This window comes from Podarcis tiliguerta (assembly GCF_965153285.1).
Source record: "Podarcis tiliguerta genome assembly, chromosome: 3".
Classification (NCBI taxonomy): Eukaryota; Metazoa; Chordata; class Lepidosauria; order Squamata; family Lacertidae; genus Podarcis; species Podarcis tiliguerta.
The window spans coordinates 6883400-6897592 of record NC_139536.1 but is presented as its reverse complement, the minus strand read 5'-3'; the positions used below and the strand labels follow the sequence as shown (position 1 = coordinate 6897592).

Sequence of the window (14193 nt, the reverse complement as noted above, 5' to 3'; positions counted from 1 at the left end):
ATTTTAATTGAAAAGGAATGATTTGGCATTAATTCATCTCGATCGGTTTCTTCCTCTGTTCCAATCATATGCTGTTGGTCTTTCTTGCCTCTTTCTCGCGCATGCTCTCTACTGAAAACGCACACAGCAGGACATAGTTGCAAAGCATCGTCCAACATACTTCTCAGAGAGACCGCACTTGTGACGGCATCTCCCCCCCCATAGAATTGCATACGATGGGATTACTTGGGAGGGGAACTTCTACAGGGGAAAAAAGGCAAGAGACTTTAACACGTTTATCAGATATCTCACCCTTTTTCGGCTTTGCTTAGTGTTAAGCTCACTTTAACATAGCAGACGCTGCTTTTCTGTAATAAATAAATGTTTTCCAAATTAAAGCATGAAATATTTCATCTCCATGCATTTAGCTGCTTCTTCTTTTTTAGTTTCTCTCATGTACTCACTTTCCACCCCCTGCAAAAATTAAAGTTCCATTCACCACATTTCTATACTAGCTTGCAAATTTTATTTTTTAAAAAGTCTTCATGAAAATTCATCAACTTTCTCCTTATAAACACATACTTGCAAGCAAAGACAGACTTTTTTCCAAAGCAGTTTTACACAATATGGTACCTATTGTATGCCATTTTCATTAATATGTGCATATTTAGACATGCGTTGCCCCCATATTTTATGCAATACTTTTTTTCTTTCTTGCCTCTAGACAACCATCTTTGCATTTTTCTTTATAAACCATGCAAACACACACACACACACACTCACACACACACGAGAAAAAACAATGCCATACACCCCTCCAGGGGGAGCAAATTTGTCACACCCCTTCTCCCATGTGGTTTCCTATGGAACTATCCTAAAATGCGTGTAGCTGTTCTTATGGGCAGACTCCTTGGGTTACGCTTGCTCCAGTCTTCCATCCCAGAATGAAACTGGGATCTCGTAGGATTGCCCCAAAGTGAGGCACTTCAAGAAACTTCAGAGATGAACATGTTTTCAAAATTTTGTAGACAAGGCAAAACTTGTTGTGTTTCTCTTAACATATAAGGTATTATCCCGTATAAGGATAATACCCAGGAAGTGGGGGCAGAAATTAAGCAAGTCAGAGCTCTTGAAAGGTCCAGCTTCTGACCACATGAAATTTTTACAGAACTCTCCAGTTCCCCTTTGGGGCAGGGTTCTTGAAGTCCTCTTGTTCTTGTCTGATCTGTGCTTTCTGCTATATCTACTAGTGGAAAGTACGATACTGTAGGTCTCTCTGCTTTCCTCCTTACCAGTCCTAATGGGCACCATTCACCATTGGGAAGCACAACCCAAAATATCTGGTTGCCATCCATTAAACTTCTGAAAGGAATGCTTTAGCTGAGATTCCTGCATTGCAAGGACTGAAACTAAACGACCCCTGGGGTCCCTTCCAGTTCTACAATTCTATGATTCTGTGTGCAGGCAGGTCACCTATGAACCACATTTTTGCAGTAATAAACATCTACTAATAAGCACTAGGTGTCTTAATGAGGAACGCAGACTTCACCTTTACAGCAGCTCTCGAAAGAACTGCATTTTCCAGGGGGCACAGATCCACAAGGGCAGATGCCGAAAAAGTATTTATGGCCACCACTCTTACATTGACCGGTACCATTCCTCCGTTGCATGCTTCCTGTACAGAGAAAAACAGTCCCATTGCATGGAACCTGTTACACAGAAGTATAGCACAAAGCAGAGATGACATGAAATGATGTTATCTTTATGCATAACACTGGTTGCGAACATCTGTTTTGGGGATGAATGGGAAATTTTGATGAATGGAGCCCTTTCTTATTGCTAGTCAGCATAAAACAAACAGAATCTGTAATAACAAGTCCCCATTGAGTAGCCAGCTATTCATTCATTGCATTTTGCCTTTCTGATTTCTCTGGATTTCATTTCTCCATAGCCAGCAGTTGCCTGCCTGGTTGGTTGGTTGGATGGATGGATGGAAGGTGGAGGAAGACAGAAGCAAGCAGGGGAAAGGCCCCTTTACCCTCCCCCCATTATTCATTATAGGATTTCTGTCCCCCATTTTCATCCAAGGAGCTCAAGGTAGCATAAATGGTTCCCCCTCTTTTATCCTTACAACAAACTTCTAAGGTTGGCTACAGTGAAAAGAGAATAGTGACTGGCCCAAGGTCACCCAGTGAATATTTGAACCTAACACTCTGACCACTGCACCATGCTGCCTGTCTGCATCACTTGCACGTAGAGGGGAAGGCATGTCAAAAGTAAGGTGGGAGTCATGCATTTAAACACACAACACAAAGTCGCACTGCACTTCCTGGCTCTTTTGCAGCAGGGAACATTCTATGTGCATGGAAGACCCAACTCCAGGGCCCATAAAGGCCCTGTTGCTACCATCATTCATGTTCAGCATAATGCATGCAGCAGGGAGCTTTCTGTTTGCAAGGAAGACTCAACTCCAGGGCCCATAACGGCATCAAGTCAAATTCTCTTGCACAAGGCTTCCCAGGCATCCAACAGCTATTTGTCTGGCATTTAGGAAGGCTGCAGAATGCTCATTGCAAGTCCTGTACTCAGCACTTCCCAAGCAGGAGATAAGGCAACAGGAGCAGCTGCAGACCAGGAGATCTCTCTGCTGGACTAGGCTAGGCTCAGGAGCAAACCAGCTTGCTCCTTTAGCAGTTCCCTTGTTTCCTCCTTGTGCTGAAAAGCCACCATCAGCTCAACCAGAATCAGGACTTACTTACATGTTTAGTTGTTGGGGCTTCTTATTTGAAACCTTAAGTTCCTTCTTGGACTTTTTGCTTTCTCTCACATCAAAATCAGGGAGCAGGCTGTCCATCTCCAATCCTAGCAGGCCCAGCTAGAAATTTTCAACGCTGGAGAAAAGGAGGTAAACTACTTGGGTTTAACTCAGCGTTTCTTCAGGAACATATTTGTGGGCGTCTATGTAATGTGTGGGGACTTGGGTGGTGCTGTGGGTTAAACCACAGTGCCTAGGACTTGCTAATCAGAAGGTTGGCTGTTTGAATCCCCACGACAGGGTGAGCTCCCATTGCTCAGTCCCTGCTCCTGCCCACCTAGCAGTTCGAAAGCACGTCAAAGTGCAAGTAGATAAATAGGTACCGCTCCGGCGGGAAGTTAAATGGCGTTTACGTGTGCTGCTCTGGTTCGCCAGAAGTGGCTTAGTCATGCTGGCCACATGACACGGAAACTGAACGCCGGCTCCCTCGGCCAATAAAGCGAGATGAGTGCCGCAAACCCAGAGTCGGCCACGACTGGGCCTAATGGTCAGGGGTCCCTTTACCTTTACCTTTATGTAATGTGTGAGATGACCATGCCTAAGAGCATGTACAGCCTACTGATCACCATTGAAAACATTGCCATCAGTGCATAATCCAGCCATGATCTAATTGAGTCCAATGTAAGAGTGAAGACCTCCCAAAGAAATGCAGTCCTGCCCACCATATATGTTGCAATCTCCTATGTATGCTACAATTACCTTCATTCTTCAAAGCTTCATCATAACCAGCTGGCAAAGCTGGGATTTGGTCCTGAGGACCACTCAGGTCTTGCTCTTCCCCTTGATCCACATCGGCTTCATCAGCCTGGGCTCTGCCAAGGAATACCACAGCAAAGAAAAGACAGATGAACTTCATGGTTCTAAGATTTGTTGTGTGCCACTGAAAAGAGTCGCAAGGATGAACTAACAATGGTGATGCCTTCACAGAGTTCGTACCTATATATGCAGGTGGGAAGCCAAGAAGGCTACCATAATGGAACAGGTTTCATTGTCTTTGAAGTAGCTCTCTAGATAAGGGTGTGAGATAAGGGTGAACGTGGCATTTGAGATTACTTTATCCTTAGCAACACAGTTCTCTTTGATGTTGCCACCAACCTGTTGGCCAATCTGTTCAGTGTTGCAATATTCCTATTTGCACTGTTGCTGTTGCTAAAATCCCCATTGCTCTCCATATGTTTGTTCATCTCTCCATCAGTCAGCTGACACATCCTTGCGATAATCTGCAAAGCAATATTCAACAGGAGCTGCAACACATGCGGAATCCAGGCATTCAGCAACATTCATAAAGAGAAGGTGCTTTATAACACTGTGAAAATGTGATTTCATTTTATAGAGTTTCCAACTCGTTTAACTGAAATGCTTCTTTGACGTGCCTAGAACTTTTCCCTTTTCTTGCAAGGATTCCTATTCGGAATAAGAGAATTTCCCTTAAAAAAGGGGAAACGTTGACAGCCATGGCCTAGATCCAGCCAAGGAGAAACGTTAAAATTCTGCTTTTAAGTACAAAGTGGGGGGGATGGGACAAGATTGGGGAAACTTGCATTAGCAGCAGCCTAGCGAAAAATTTTAATTGTCTTAGCTCATTAGAAGCTAAACAGGTGCCAACAATTGCTGGCTTAAAATAGTCTAATCTTCGGCTGCAGTAACAGAAGCATAGTATCCAAATCATGAATGCTTTATATAGATTCACTTTGTTCTACACAAACTGTACCCTTCTCCCCCTACAAAACCTGGGTCCAGTGTCTGGTTCTGGGCACCGCAATGAAAAGGAGGAGGCTGTCTGGAGAATTATGGCCAGGTTGGTGAGGGGAACTCCTAAGAATAAATATTTGAAAGATTGGATTCTGTTTAACCTGGAAAAGGTACGATAACAGAGAAACAAGGCAAATCTCTTCAGTTACCCAAATAACGGCTAATAGACTGTGATCAGGGTGTGTCTGCAATGTGATGGTGAGGAAACAGGACAAGGGATGGGGAGCCAGGGTTTGTTTAAGGAAGGTGGTTAAGGTAAATAAATGCTGCAGTTCTGATGAAAGGGCCAATATATTTGGAGGCAACGTAAAAGATAAATTGGCCATTAGGTATAAAGTAATCTCAAACACCATATTGCACTCTTATCAAGGGTGGAAATTCAAATCCAGTGGAACACTGCCCATTACAAATCCAGTATATAGGAATATTTTATTAATAATAAAAATAGTGGCTGGGGCAACCCAGCCAGATAGGCAGGGTATAAATAATAAAGTGGTTGTTGTTGTTGTTTAACTGGCCCATGAGCCCTGCCTAACTGAGCCACCCACTCAGCAAGTCCCCGCACACTGCGCTAAACCTGTGCAGCGCAGCGCGGGGACTCGCTTCCGCGGCACCGGAAATCATGTCTGCACAGACAGAGATGCCGGAAATCACAGGCGCACCCACTCACACACATGCGCAATCCTGCCCACAGAGGGATCTCTGCTGGAGTGAACCGGCCCAGGCAAGGTAAACCTTGCTGACCCCTGCTGTAGTACTTTGTGAATTCCATAATATAACTTTTGCTGTAATTGTGCAGCTTTGGCTATTTTATTTTTTTGGTTGTTTTGTGAATTGTGTTTTAGAGACTGATTGTTTTACTGATGAATCGTTAATTGTTCTATATGATTTAAGTGGCATTTGTGGTGTTCTATTATGTAATTGCTATTTATCGTTTGCAATATATAGGCTCCCTGTATAAGGAAGTTTTTAATGTTTGATGTCTTAAAGGTAAAGGTACCCCTGCCCGTACGGGCCAGTCTTGACAGACTCTAGGGTTGTGCACCCATCTCACTCAAAGAGGCCAGGGGCCAGCGCTGTCCGAAGACACTTCCGGGTCACGTGGCCAGCGTGACATCGCTGCTCTGGCGAGCCAGAGCCGCACACGGAAACGCCGTTTACCTTCCCTCTAGTAAGCGGTCCCTATTTATCTACTTGCACCCGAGAGTGCTTTCGAACTGCTAGGTTGGCAGGCGCTGGGACCGAACAGCGGGAGCGCACCCCGCCGCGGGGATTCAAACCGCCGACCTTTCGATCAGCAAGCCCTAGGCGCTGAGGCTTTTACCCACAGTGCCACCCGCGTCCCTCGTTTGATGTCTTACTGTGTTTTAATTTGTTAGAAGCTGTCCAGAGAGGCTGGGACAATCCAGTCAGGCGGGCGGCATTTAAATAAGGCCTTATTATTATTGTTGTGGTTGCTATTTACTTTGCGATTCATGTGAATAAAAAGCTATCTAGAAATATAATAAAAAAAATCAAGAAAACAGACTGCTGTTGATAATTTGGGGCATTGGGAAAGTTTGTAGAAGTAGTTACAGCAGCAGTGGTAGTTCAGTGCTAGTGATAGCCATGATTGAGTGCTTTGAGGAAGAATGAAAGACCATATATTCACTGAATTGGATGCAAACTCAATTTTAATTGAAAAGAAATGATTCAGCATTAATTCATCTCGATTGGTTTCTTCCTCTGTTCCGATCAAATGCTGTTGGTCTTTCTTGCATCTCTCTCAAGTATGTTTTCTACTGAAAACGCACACAGCAGGACCTAGTTGAAAAGCATCGTCCAACCAACTTCTCATTTTGACCACACCTGTGACGGCATCTCCCCCCCATAGTAATGCATACGATGGGATTTTTTGGGCGGGGAACATCTTCTGCAGGAAAAAAAAATAGCAAGAGACTTGAACATTCCTATTGGGTATCACTCGTTTCTTGGACTTAGCATAGTGTTAAATAGCGGACACTCCTTTTCTGAAATAAATAAATGTTTTCCAAATTAAAGCATCCCCATATGTTTAGCTTTTTCTCTTTTTTCTTAGCTCTGGTTTTCATTTTTATAGGGGGTTTTTTCAAGTTGGCTTTACTGTAAACTGTTTTGAGTTATGAGAAAATAAAAAAATCTGAAGAAGTGTGCATGCACACAAAAGCTCATACCAATAACAAACTTAGTTGGTCTCTAAGGAAGGATTTTTTTTATATTTTGTTTCGACTATGACAGACCAACATGGCTACCTCCCTGTACCTTGAGTTATGAGGTAAGAAAAGTTTCTAACAAAAATAAAATTAATGATGGTGATATAACAACAAAAGCTTCCTCTCATCTACACAGGTGTTGCTGGTTACACCACTGTAGTAATCTACACAGGTTTGGGTAAGGCTACTCTGCAGAGAAGTTAGGCATCTTGTTTCTCTCTGAACTTGCTATTAGCCCCATTGCCAACAATGAGCAGTGGATGACTCTGTCAAATTCAGTTTCTCTTGCACCTGCAAATAATGAAGTTCCATTCAGCACATTTATATAGGTAAAGATACCCCTGACTTCCCCTCTAACCCTCCATGGTTTCCCTGTTTCCCCTTATCCTGCTGTATATTATACCTAATATCCTTCTTCATGCTTACTTAATATCTACATTGTTTTACTGCTGATTACAGTCTAAATCCTACTTGGGTATTAATCTGTTATTAAAAGGTAAAGGTAAAGGGACCCCTGACCGTTAGGTCCAGTTGTGGACGACACTGGGGTTGCGGCGCTCATCTCGCTTTATTGGGTGAGGGAGCCGGCGTACAGCCTCCGGGCCATGTGGCCAGCATGACTAAGCCACTTCTGGCAAACCAAACCAGCGCACGGAAGCGCCATTTACCTTCCCGCTGGAGTGGTACCTATTTATCTACTCACACCTTGACATGCTTTAGAACTGCTAGGTGGGCAGGAGCTGGGACCGAGCAATGGGAGCTCAACCCATCGTGGGGTTTCGAACTGCTGACGTTCCCATCTGCAAGCACTAGGCTCTGTGGTTTAGACCACAGTTCCGTTTGCAAATCTGAATTTTAAAAAGCCCTCATGAAAATTAATCAACTTCCTACTAATAAACACATATTTTCAAGAAAAGCCAAACATTTTTGTCAAAGCAGTTTTACATAATATAATACCTATTGTATAATTATAATTATTTTAGTTATTATTCATACCCTGCCTATCTGGTTGGGTTTCACAGCCAATCTGGGTGGCTCCCAACAGAATATTAAAGTCACAATAAAACATCAAACATTAAAAACTTCCCTAAACAGGGCTGCCATCAGATGTCTTCTAAAAGTCAGATAGTTGTATATTTCCTTGACATCTGATGGTAGGGTGTTTTATAGGGCGGGCACCACTACCAAGAAGGCCCTCTGGCTGGTTCCCTGTAACCTTACTTCTCGCAGGGAGGGAACTGCCAGAAGGCCCTCAGAGATGTTTTATGAATAGGCTGTTTTCATTCATATGTGCATATTTAGACATCCTTTACCCCAGTATTTTATTCTATTGTCGCTCTCTCTCTTTTTTGCACATAGAAAAACAGACCATGGCTAAGAGCATGTACAGCCTACTGATCACCATTGAAAACACTGCCATTAGTGTGTGATTCACCCTAAGAGAAGTATTTCTAATGGAGTTCAATGAAAGATTGAAAACCTCCCGATGAAATCCTGTCCTGCCCACCATGTGTGTAGCAATCTGCTATGTATGCTGCAGTTACCTTCATCCTTCAAAGCTTCATCATCGTCAGCTGGCAAAATTGGGTCTTGGCCCTGAAGGCCACGCAAGTCTTCCAAGGGCTTTCTCCATTGCTTTCGCACATCGGCTTCATCAGACTGGGAAATGCCAAGGAAGACCATGGCAAAGAAGAGACAGACGAACTTCATGGTTCTTCTAAGACTTGTTGTGTGCCACTGAAAAGAGTCCCAAGGATGAACTAGCAAATGTGATGCCTTCACAGAGTTCATGCCTATATATGCAGGTGGGAAGCCAAGATGGCTGCCCTAATGGGACGGGTTCCATTGTTTTTGAAGTAACACTCTAGATAAAGGTGTGAGATAAGGGTGGATTTGAGATTACTTCATCCTTAGCAACACAGTTCTCTTTGATGTTGTTCCCAATCTGTGGGCCTTTTGACCAATGTTGCAATCTTTGCATTTGCACTATAGTGGTACCTCGGGTTACAGACACTTCAGGTTGCAGACTCTTCAGGTTACAGACTCCGCTAACCCCGAAATAGTACCTCGGGTTAAGAACTTTACTTCAGGATGAGAACAAAAATTGTGTGGTGGCGGCGCGGTGTCAGCGGGAGGCCCCATTAGCTAAAGTGGTACCTCAGGTTAAGAACAGTTTCAGGTTAAGAATGGACCTCCAGAACGAATTAAGTTCTTAACCCAAGATACCACTGTATTTCTAATAACCCTCTCGCTCTCCAGATATTTGCCTGTTCATCTCTCCATCAGTCATCTGACACACGCTTTTCTAAATTATTTTCTAACTTGAATAAAACATTGTGGGGACCCAGGTAAGTCCCGCTCTGTATAATCGATCACATGGCACAGTGCACACACCCCATTTGATTGTAAATGCCCTTTAACTTTGGGAGGACCCAGCCCCCTCAAATATTTTATTGTGGGGCCAAAAAAAACCTTGGCCCCTAGGAGTTGGCTCCCATGTCCTTGCCATATACTGCTAAACAATATTTATTGTGATGGTTCTGGGCTCTGGGGAAAAGATTGGGGGGGGGGAAGGCTGGCACTGAGTGCTTCAACAGGAACTGCTACAAGTGCAAAATCAATCTAGAAATGCAAAAGATTGTTTTTAACGTACAAAAGAAATTAGAAGCACATGCATGATCATGATCCGGGAAACCTGCATTAGCAGCAGCACAGGTGAGATTTTCCAGTTGTCTTAGCTGAACACGTGCCAGAGATTGCTGGCTAAAATAGTCTAATCTCAGGCTGCAGTTACAGAAGCACAGCATCCAAATCATGAATGGTTGTAGTTTCATTTCGTTCTACACAACTTGAGCACTGTGTCTTGTTCTGGATTTACATAGATCCACTTTGTTCTACACAAACTGTACACAAACTGTACATATAACCTGGGTACTGTGTCTTGTTCTGGACACCACATTGAAAAGGAGGATGCTGTTCAAAGGAACAGGTTGGTGAAAGGATATCCTAGGAATAAATGCTGTATTTGAAAGTTTGGCCATCCAATCTCTGCTTAAAAACCTTGAAGGAAGGAGGGTCCACTACCTCCCAAGGGAGACCATTTCACTGTTGAACTGCTCTTGCTCTCAGAAATAATGCTTAGTCGAGTTCTCTTGTCTTGTGACTTGAAGACATTGGGTTGAGTCCCACCATGTTTTATTTTATGACATAGTGATATAGAAACACCTAAACAAACATGTTTAAAGATGTGTATTTTAATGAGCGGAATATTATGAGTCATGAGAGTGGAGAAGAGCGTATGAATTCAACAGTGCTTAGTTTATTTTTTCGTTGCTATTTTTCCCTCGTTGTTAAGATTGCTTTATTGGTTATGAATGCTGTAACACTTTGTGAATCCCATAATATAACTTTCGTTGTAATTGTGCTGCTTTGCTTATTTTTTTTAGTTGTTTTGCTAATAGTGCTTTAATCTGTAATTGTTTTACTGATGATTTGTTGAATGTTCTATATGATTTAAGTTATATTTGTCATGTTCCATTATCAGCTTGCAATATATTATTTCTCTGCACAGGGAAGTTTTTAATGTTTGATTTCCCACCATGTTTCAGTTTGTTGGAAGCCGCTCAGAGTGGCTGGGGCAACCCAGTCAGACTGACAGTATATAAATAATAAATGTTGTTGTTATTATTATTTATTTATTTATTAGCTTTTTGTGATTCCTCTGAATGTAAAGTGGCATAGAAATACAGTCATACCTTGGGTTGAATATGCTTCATGTTGAGCGTGTTCGAGTTGTGCTCCACGGCAACCAGGAAGTAACGGAGCGCATTACTTCCGGATTTCACCACTTGCGCATGCGCAGACGCTCAAAATTGACATCATGCGCAGAAGCGGCTAAATTTGATGCGTGCATGCGCAGACGTGCCATCGCTAGCTACGTTTGCTTCAAGATGCGAACGGGGCTCCGGCACGGATCCCGTTCGCATCCAGAGGTACGACTGTATAATAATTCAAATCAAGAAATCAAGAAATAAGTGACTGTTTCAGATACTTGGAGGCACGGGGGGAGTTTGTAGTAGTAGTTACAGCAACAATGGTAGTTTAGTGCTAGTGATAACTAGAAGTGATCAAATGCTTCAAGGAAGAATAAAATGCTAGATAGCCAATTGGAAGCAAACTCAGTTTTAATCAAAAAAGAGAGGTTTAGCATTAATCCATCTTGATTGGGAGGTGGATTCTTCCTCTGTTCCGATCGTACGTTGTTGGTCTTCCTTGCATCTCTCTTGAGCAGGCTCTCTACTGGAATCCCACACAGCAACACATATCTGCAAAGCATTTTCCAATAGACTTCTCATTGGAATAGCATCCGGGGCGGCAATTTCCCCCCATAGCATTGCATACCATGGCATTTCTTGGGCGGGGAACACCTTCTGCAGGAAAAAAAAAGAAAACGCAAGAGACCTTAACATGCTTATCAGGTAGCTCTCCTCTCTTTGGCTTAGCTTAGTCTTATCTCACTTTAACATAGCGGACACTGCTTTTCTGTAAGGTTTTCCAAATTAGAGCATAATATACCATATTTTTTGCTCTATAGGACGCACTTTTCCCCCTCCAAAAATTAAGGGGAAATGTTTGTGCATCCTATGGAGCGAATGCAGTCTCCTTGGCTTCAGCGAAAGCAAAGCGAAGCCTCCAAAGCTCAGAGGGAGCGCTCCCTCTGCGCTCCGTAGGCTACGAGTTGCTTTCGCTGAAGCCTGGAGAGCGAGAGGGGTCGGTGCCCACCAACCCCTCTCGCTCTCCAGGCTTCAGGAATAGCCGCCCGAATCCTTTGGAGCGCAGTGGGACCTCATGCTGCGCTCCAAAGGCTTTGTGTTCCTTTTGCTGAAGCCGGGAGAGCAAGACTCTCCTGGGTTCAGCAAAGGAACCCGAAGCCTTTGGAGCACAGCACTAGTTCCCGCTGTGCTCCAAAGGCTTCGGGTGGCTATCCCTGAAGCCTTTGGAGCGCAGCGGGAACTCGCACTGCGCTCCAAAGACTTCAGGGTTAGCTGCGTACAGCCTCCGCAGGGCAGCAGGGTGCCTTCAAAGGCTGTCCCTGAAGCCAGAACAGCGAGACGGAGCACTGCACAGCGCTCCATCTCGCTGTTCTAGCTTGGGGATGGCTGCGCAAAAAACAGCAATCCAACTCGCTGTTCTAGCTTGGGGATGGCTGCGCAAAAAAAACTAGTGCTCCATCTCGCTGTTCTAGCTTGGGGATGGCTGCGGGGGGGGGGGGGGACAGTGCTCCATCTCGCTGTTCTAGCTTGGGGATGGCTGCACAAAAAACAGCGCTCCATCTCGCTGTTCTAGCTTGCAGATGGCTGTGGGAAGCCCAAGAGGCTCAGTGGTTGAAACCACTGTGTGGTTTAAACACCCACGTCCCTTTATCATGGCTACAAAGATTCCTGTTGAAAACAGGCCAGAAAGCAAGCCCCTCCTTTCAGGGGTCCTCTTTACTTGCTGGCTCTGACCAGGAGCTCTCGAGTGAAACTAATCCCAATGGGGTTTGCATATGGTGCAAAAACTATAGGCTGCTGAAGTCCTCATTTGTAGAGGTCAGATCAGGACCAGATTCCTAGTTGTTCCTTTGCCACTGCAGCTTTACATGCCCCATACCTAATGTTATATGAAGTCAGGTGTGGGGCAGGTGGCCGTGACTGGATGAAAACAGACTTTGGGCCCAAATTAGAATCCCTGATGGGTCTAATTTGACCCATGGGCCAAAGGCTCCCATCACCCATTTTAGATAACACATGTCATCATGTAACCTCTGTAGGTCTCTCAAAGTCTTTGGGGCTCATATCTGACATTCAGAATGTGGTTGCAAGGCACATCCTGGGTGCTTGGCGAGCGACTGAGAAGTTAGAAAGTGGCAGCACCTTTCCTTCAGAACCAATAGTGATGCTGATAGGTCTAAACAAAAGTGGTGGCCAAATTGCTCTTGTGTATATACTGTGTCTTCTTGTGTGCAAATCAACTGACATTTGGCTGGGTGAAGAGACAGGATTCTGGAAACAGCTAATGTAAGAATCTGTGGGACCTTGCATGATGCCCTTCAACTCTAGACCTAGTGGTAGAAGCCAGCAGATGCAGGAGATTGAGGGCATGAGAAAAGTAACACATTGGAAAGGTGAAGGAACCACAGTGATATGGACACACTATTGCAAGAGGGGGGAAAAGAAAGAGAAAGGGGGGAGGGATAAGTTTTTGCTTAATTCTACTCACCCGCTGGCACTTGGGCATCATCTTCTGCTAAAACATCAGGATTTGGCTTAGCCGTTGCCTGGAAAACCAAGAAGGCCAAAGCCAAGAGAACGAAAGCAGTCTTCATGGTGCACAATTGGCTGGGATCTCAGAATTGCAGGAGAGAAGAGCAAGGCTGAAGAATGGTTGAAGGACGAGATTGCAGAAACCCTTTATTTATACAGAATTTTGTGGCAGTGGGCCAGCAAATTTATGATCAGTAAACTTCTCAGTTGTGGAATAAATAGCCGCAGGGCAAACATCCTGCAACATCTGTCAAAACCCCACCTGGAGAGTAAATCATGTGGGACTATTTGCTGATTATTGGGCAATTATTGTCATGGTGATCCTTTGCAACACAGTGGAGGACCAAGAATAAATGCATCACCCCAAACATCTTAATCTGACGGCTTTATGCAGTTGTCAAATAGTAAATGCAATAAGGTAGGAGTTGGGGGCATTTATTTAAATGGCTATGAACTGCACTGGGGTGGGGTAGGGAATTAAAAGCCCACAATCGTGCAACAATATCAGTGAAGCACCAAAGAGTAAAAGTGCCCTATCAGAAGATACCAGTGAGCGAAGTGGAACATTAGGAATCAGAAAGTCCAGAAGATAGTTTGGGCCCAAGAACCTTGAACATAGACTTCAAAGAATTGGAAGGGGCACCCTCAGCCTGAAACGGAAGATGAGTGTCGCACCCCATAGCTGCCTTTGACTGGACAGCATGGACCTGAATAATGGCCTTGTCCAAGCAGGTGCATTCTGTGGCGCCTTGAGAGTGGTGAAAGCACTGAAACAGGACACGAGGTGTTGGGTCAAAACTGTCCAAAACTTCACAGACTATCAGACACAAGCAGGTTTGCATGGTGGTAGGACAAGGATAAATTCCTCATTCCACTCAGCCTTCACTGATTGAATGGGACTCCGTTGTGGCTGGGAAATGCCCCAACTCCCTCACTGAGAACCACCCAGCATTGAACTCCGTCATGGGGCAAGTCAAGCTCTTGCTTGATGACTGGAGTGGGAGATTGCAGCCAGGCAGATGTTTCAACCTGAGCTTTGGGGTGCCAAAGCTAATCCTTCCCATCAGGGTCACCTCATTACTATCCTGATTCTGCCCTGTGCCATTTTCGC

The 14193-nt window shown here is 44.3% G+C and overlaps 1 protein-coding gene and 2 long non-coding RNA genes across 3 annotated transcripts in view; all 3 read right to left on the bottom strand.

Moving 5' to 3' along the window:
- BLK (BLK proto-oncogene, Src family tyrosine kinase) overlaps nucleotides 1–14193 on the bottom strand; it is an 819573-nt gene that overhangs the window by 13419 nt on the left and 791961 nt on the right. The window lies entirely within an intron of this gene.
- LOC310673780 lies at nucleotides 6202–8551 on the bottom strand. Its single transcript, XR_014509229.1, has 2 exons — nucleotides 8322–8551; nucleotides 6202–6458 (listed from the first exon to the last, which is right to left on the bottom strand). It is a non-coding gene; the product is annotated as an uncharacterized lncRNA (long non-coding RNA).
- On the bottom strand, nucleotides 10944–13199 carry LOC310673782. The gene is made up of 2 exons (XR_014509231.1): nucleotides 13039–13199; nucleotides 10944–11207 (listed from the first exon to the last, which is right to left on the bottom strand). It is a non-coding gene; the product is annotated as an uncharacterized lncRNA (long non-coding RNA).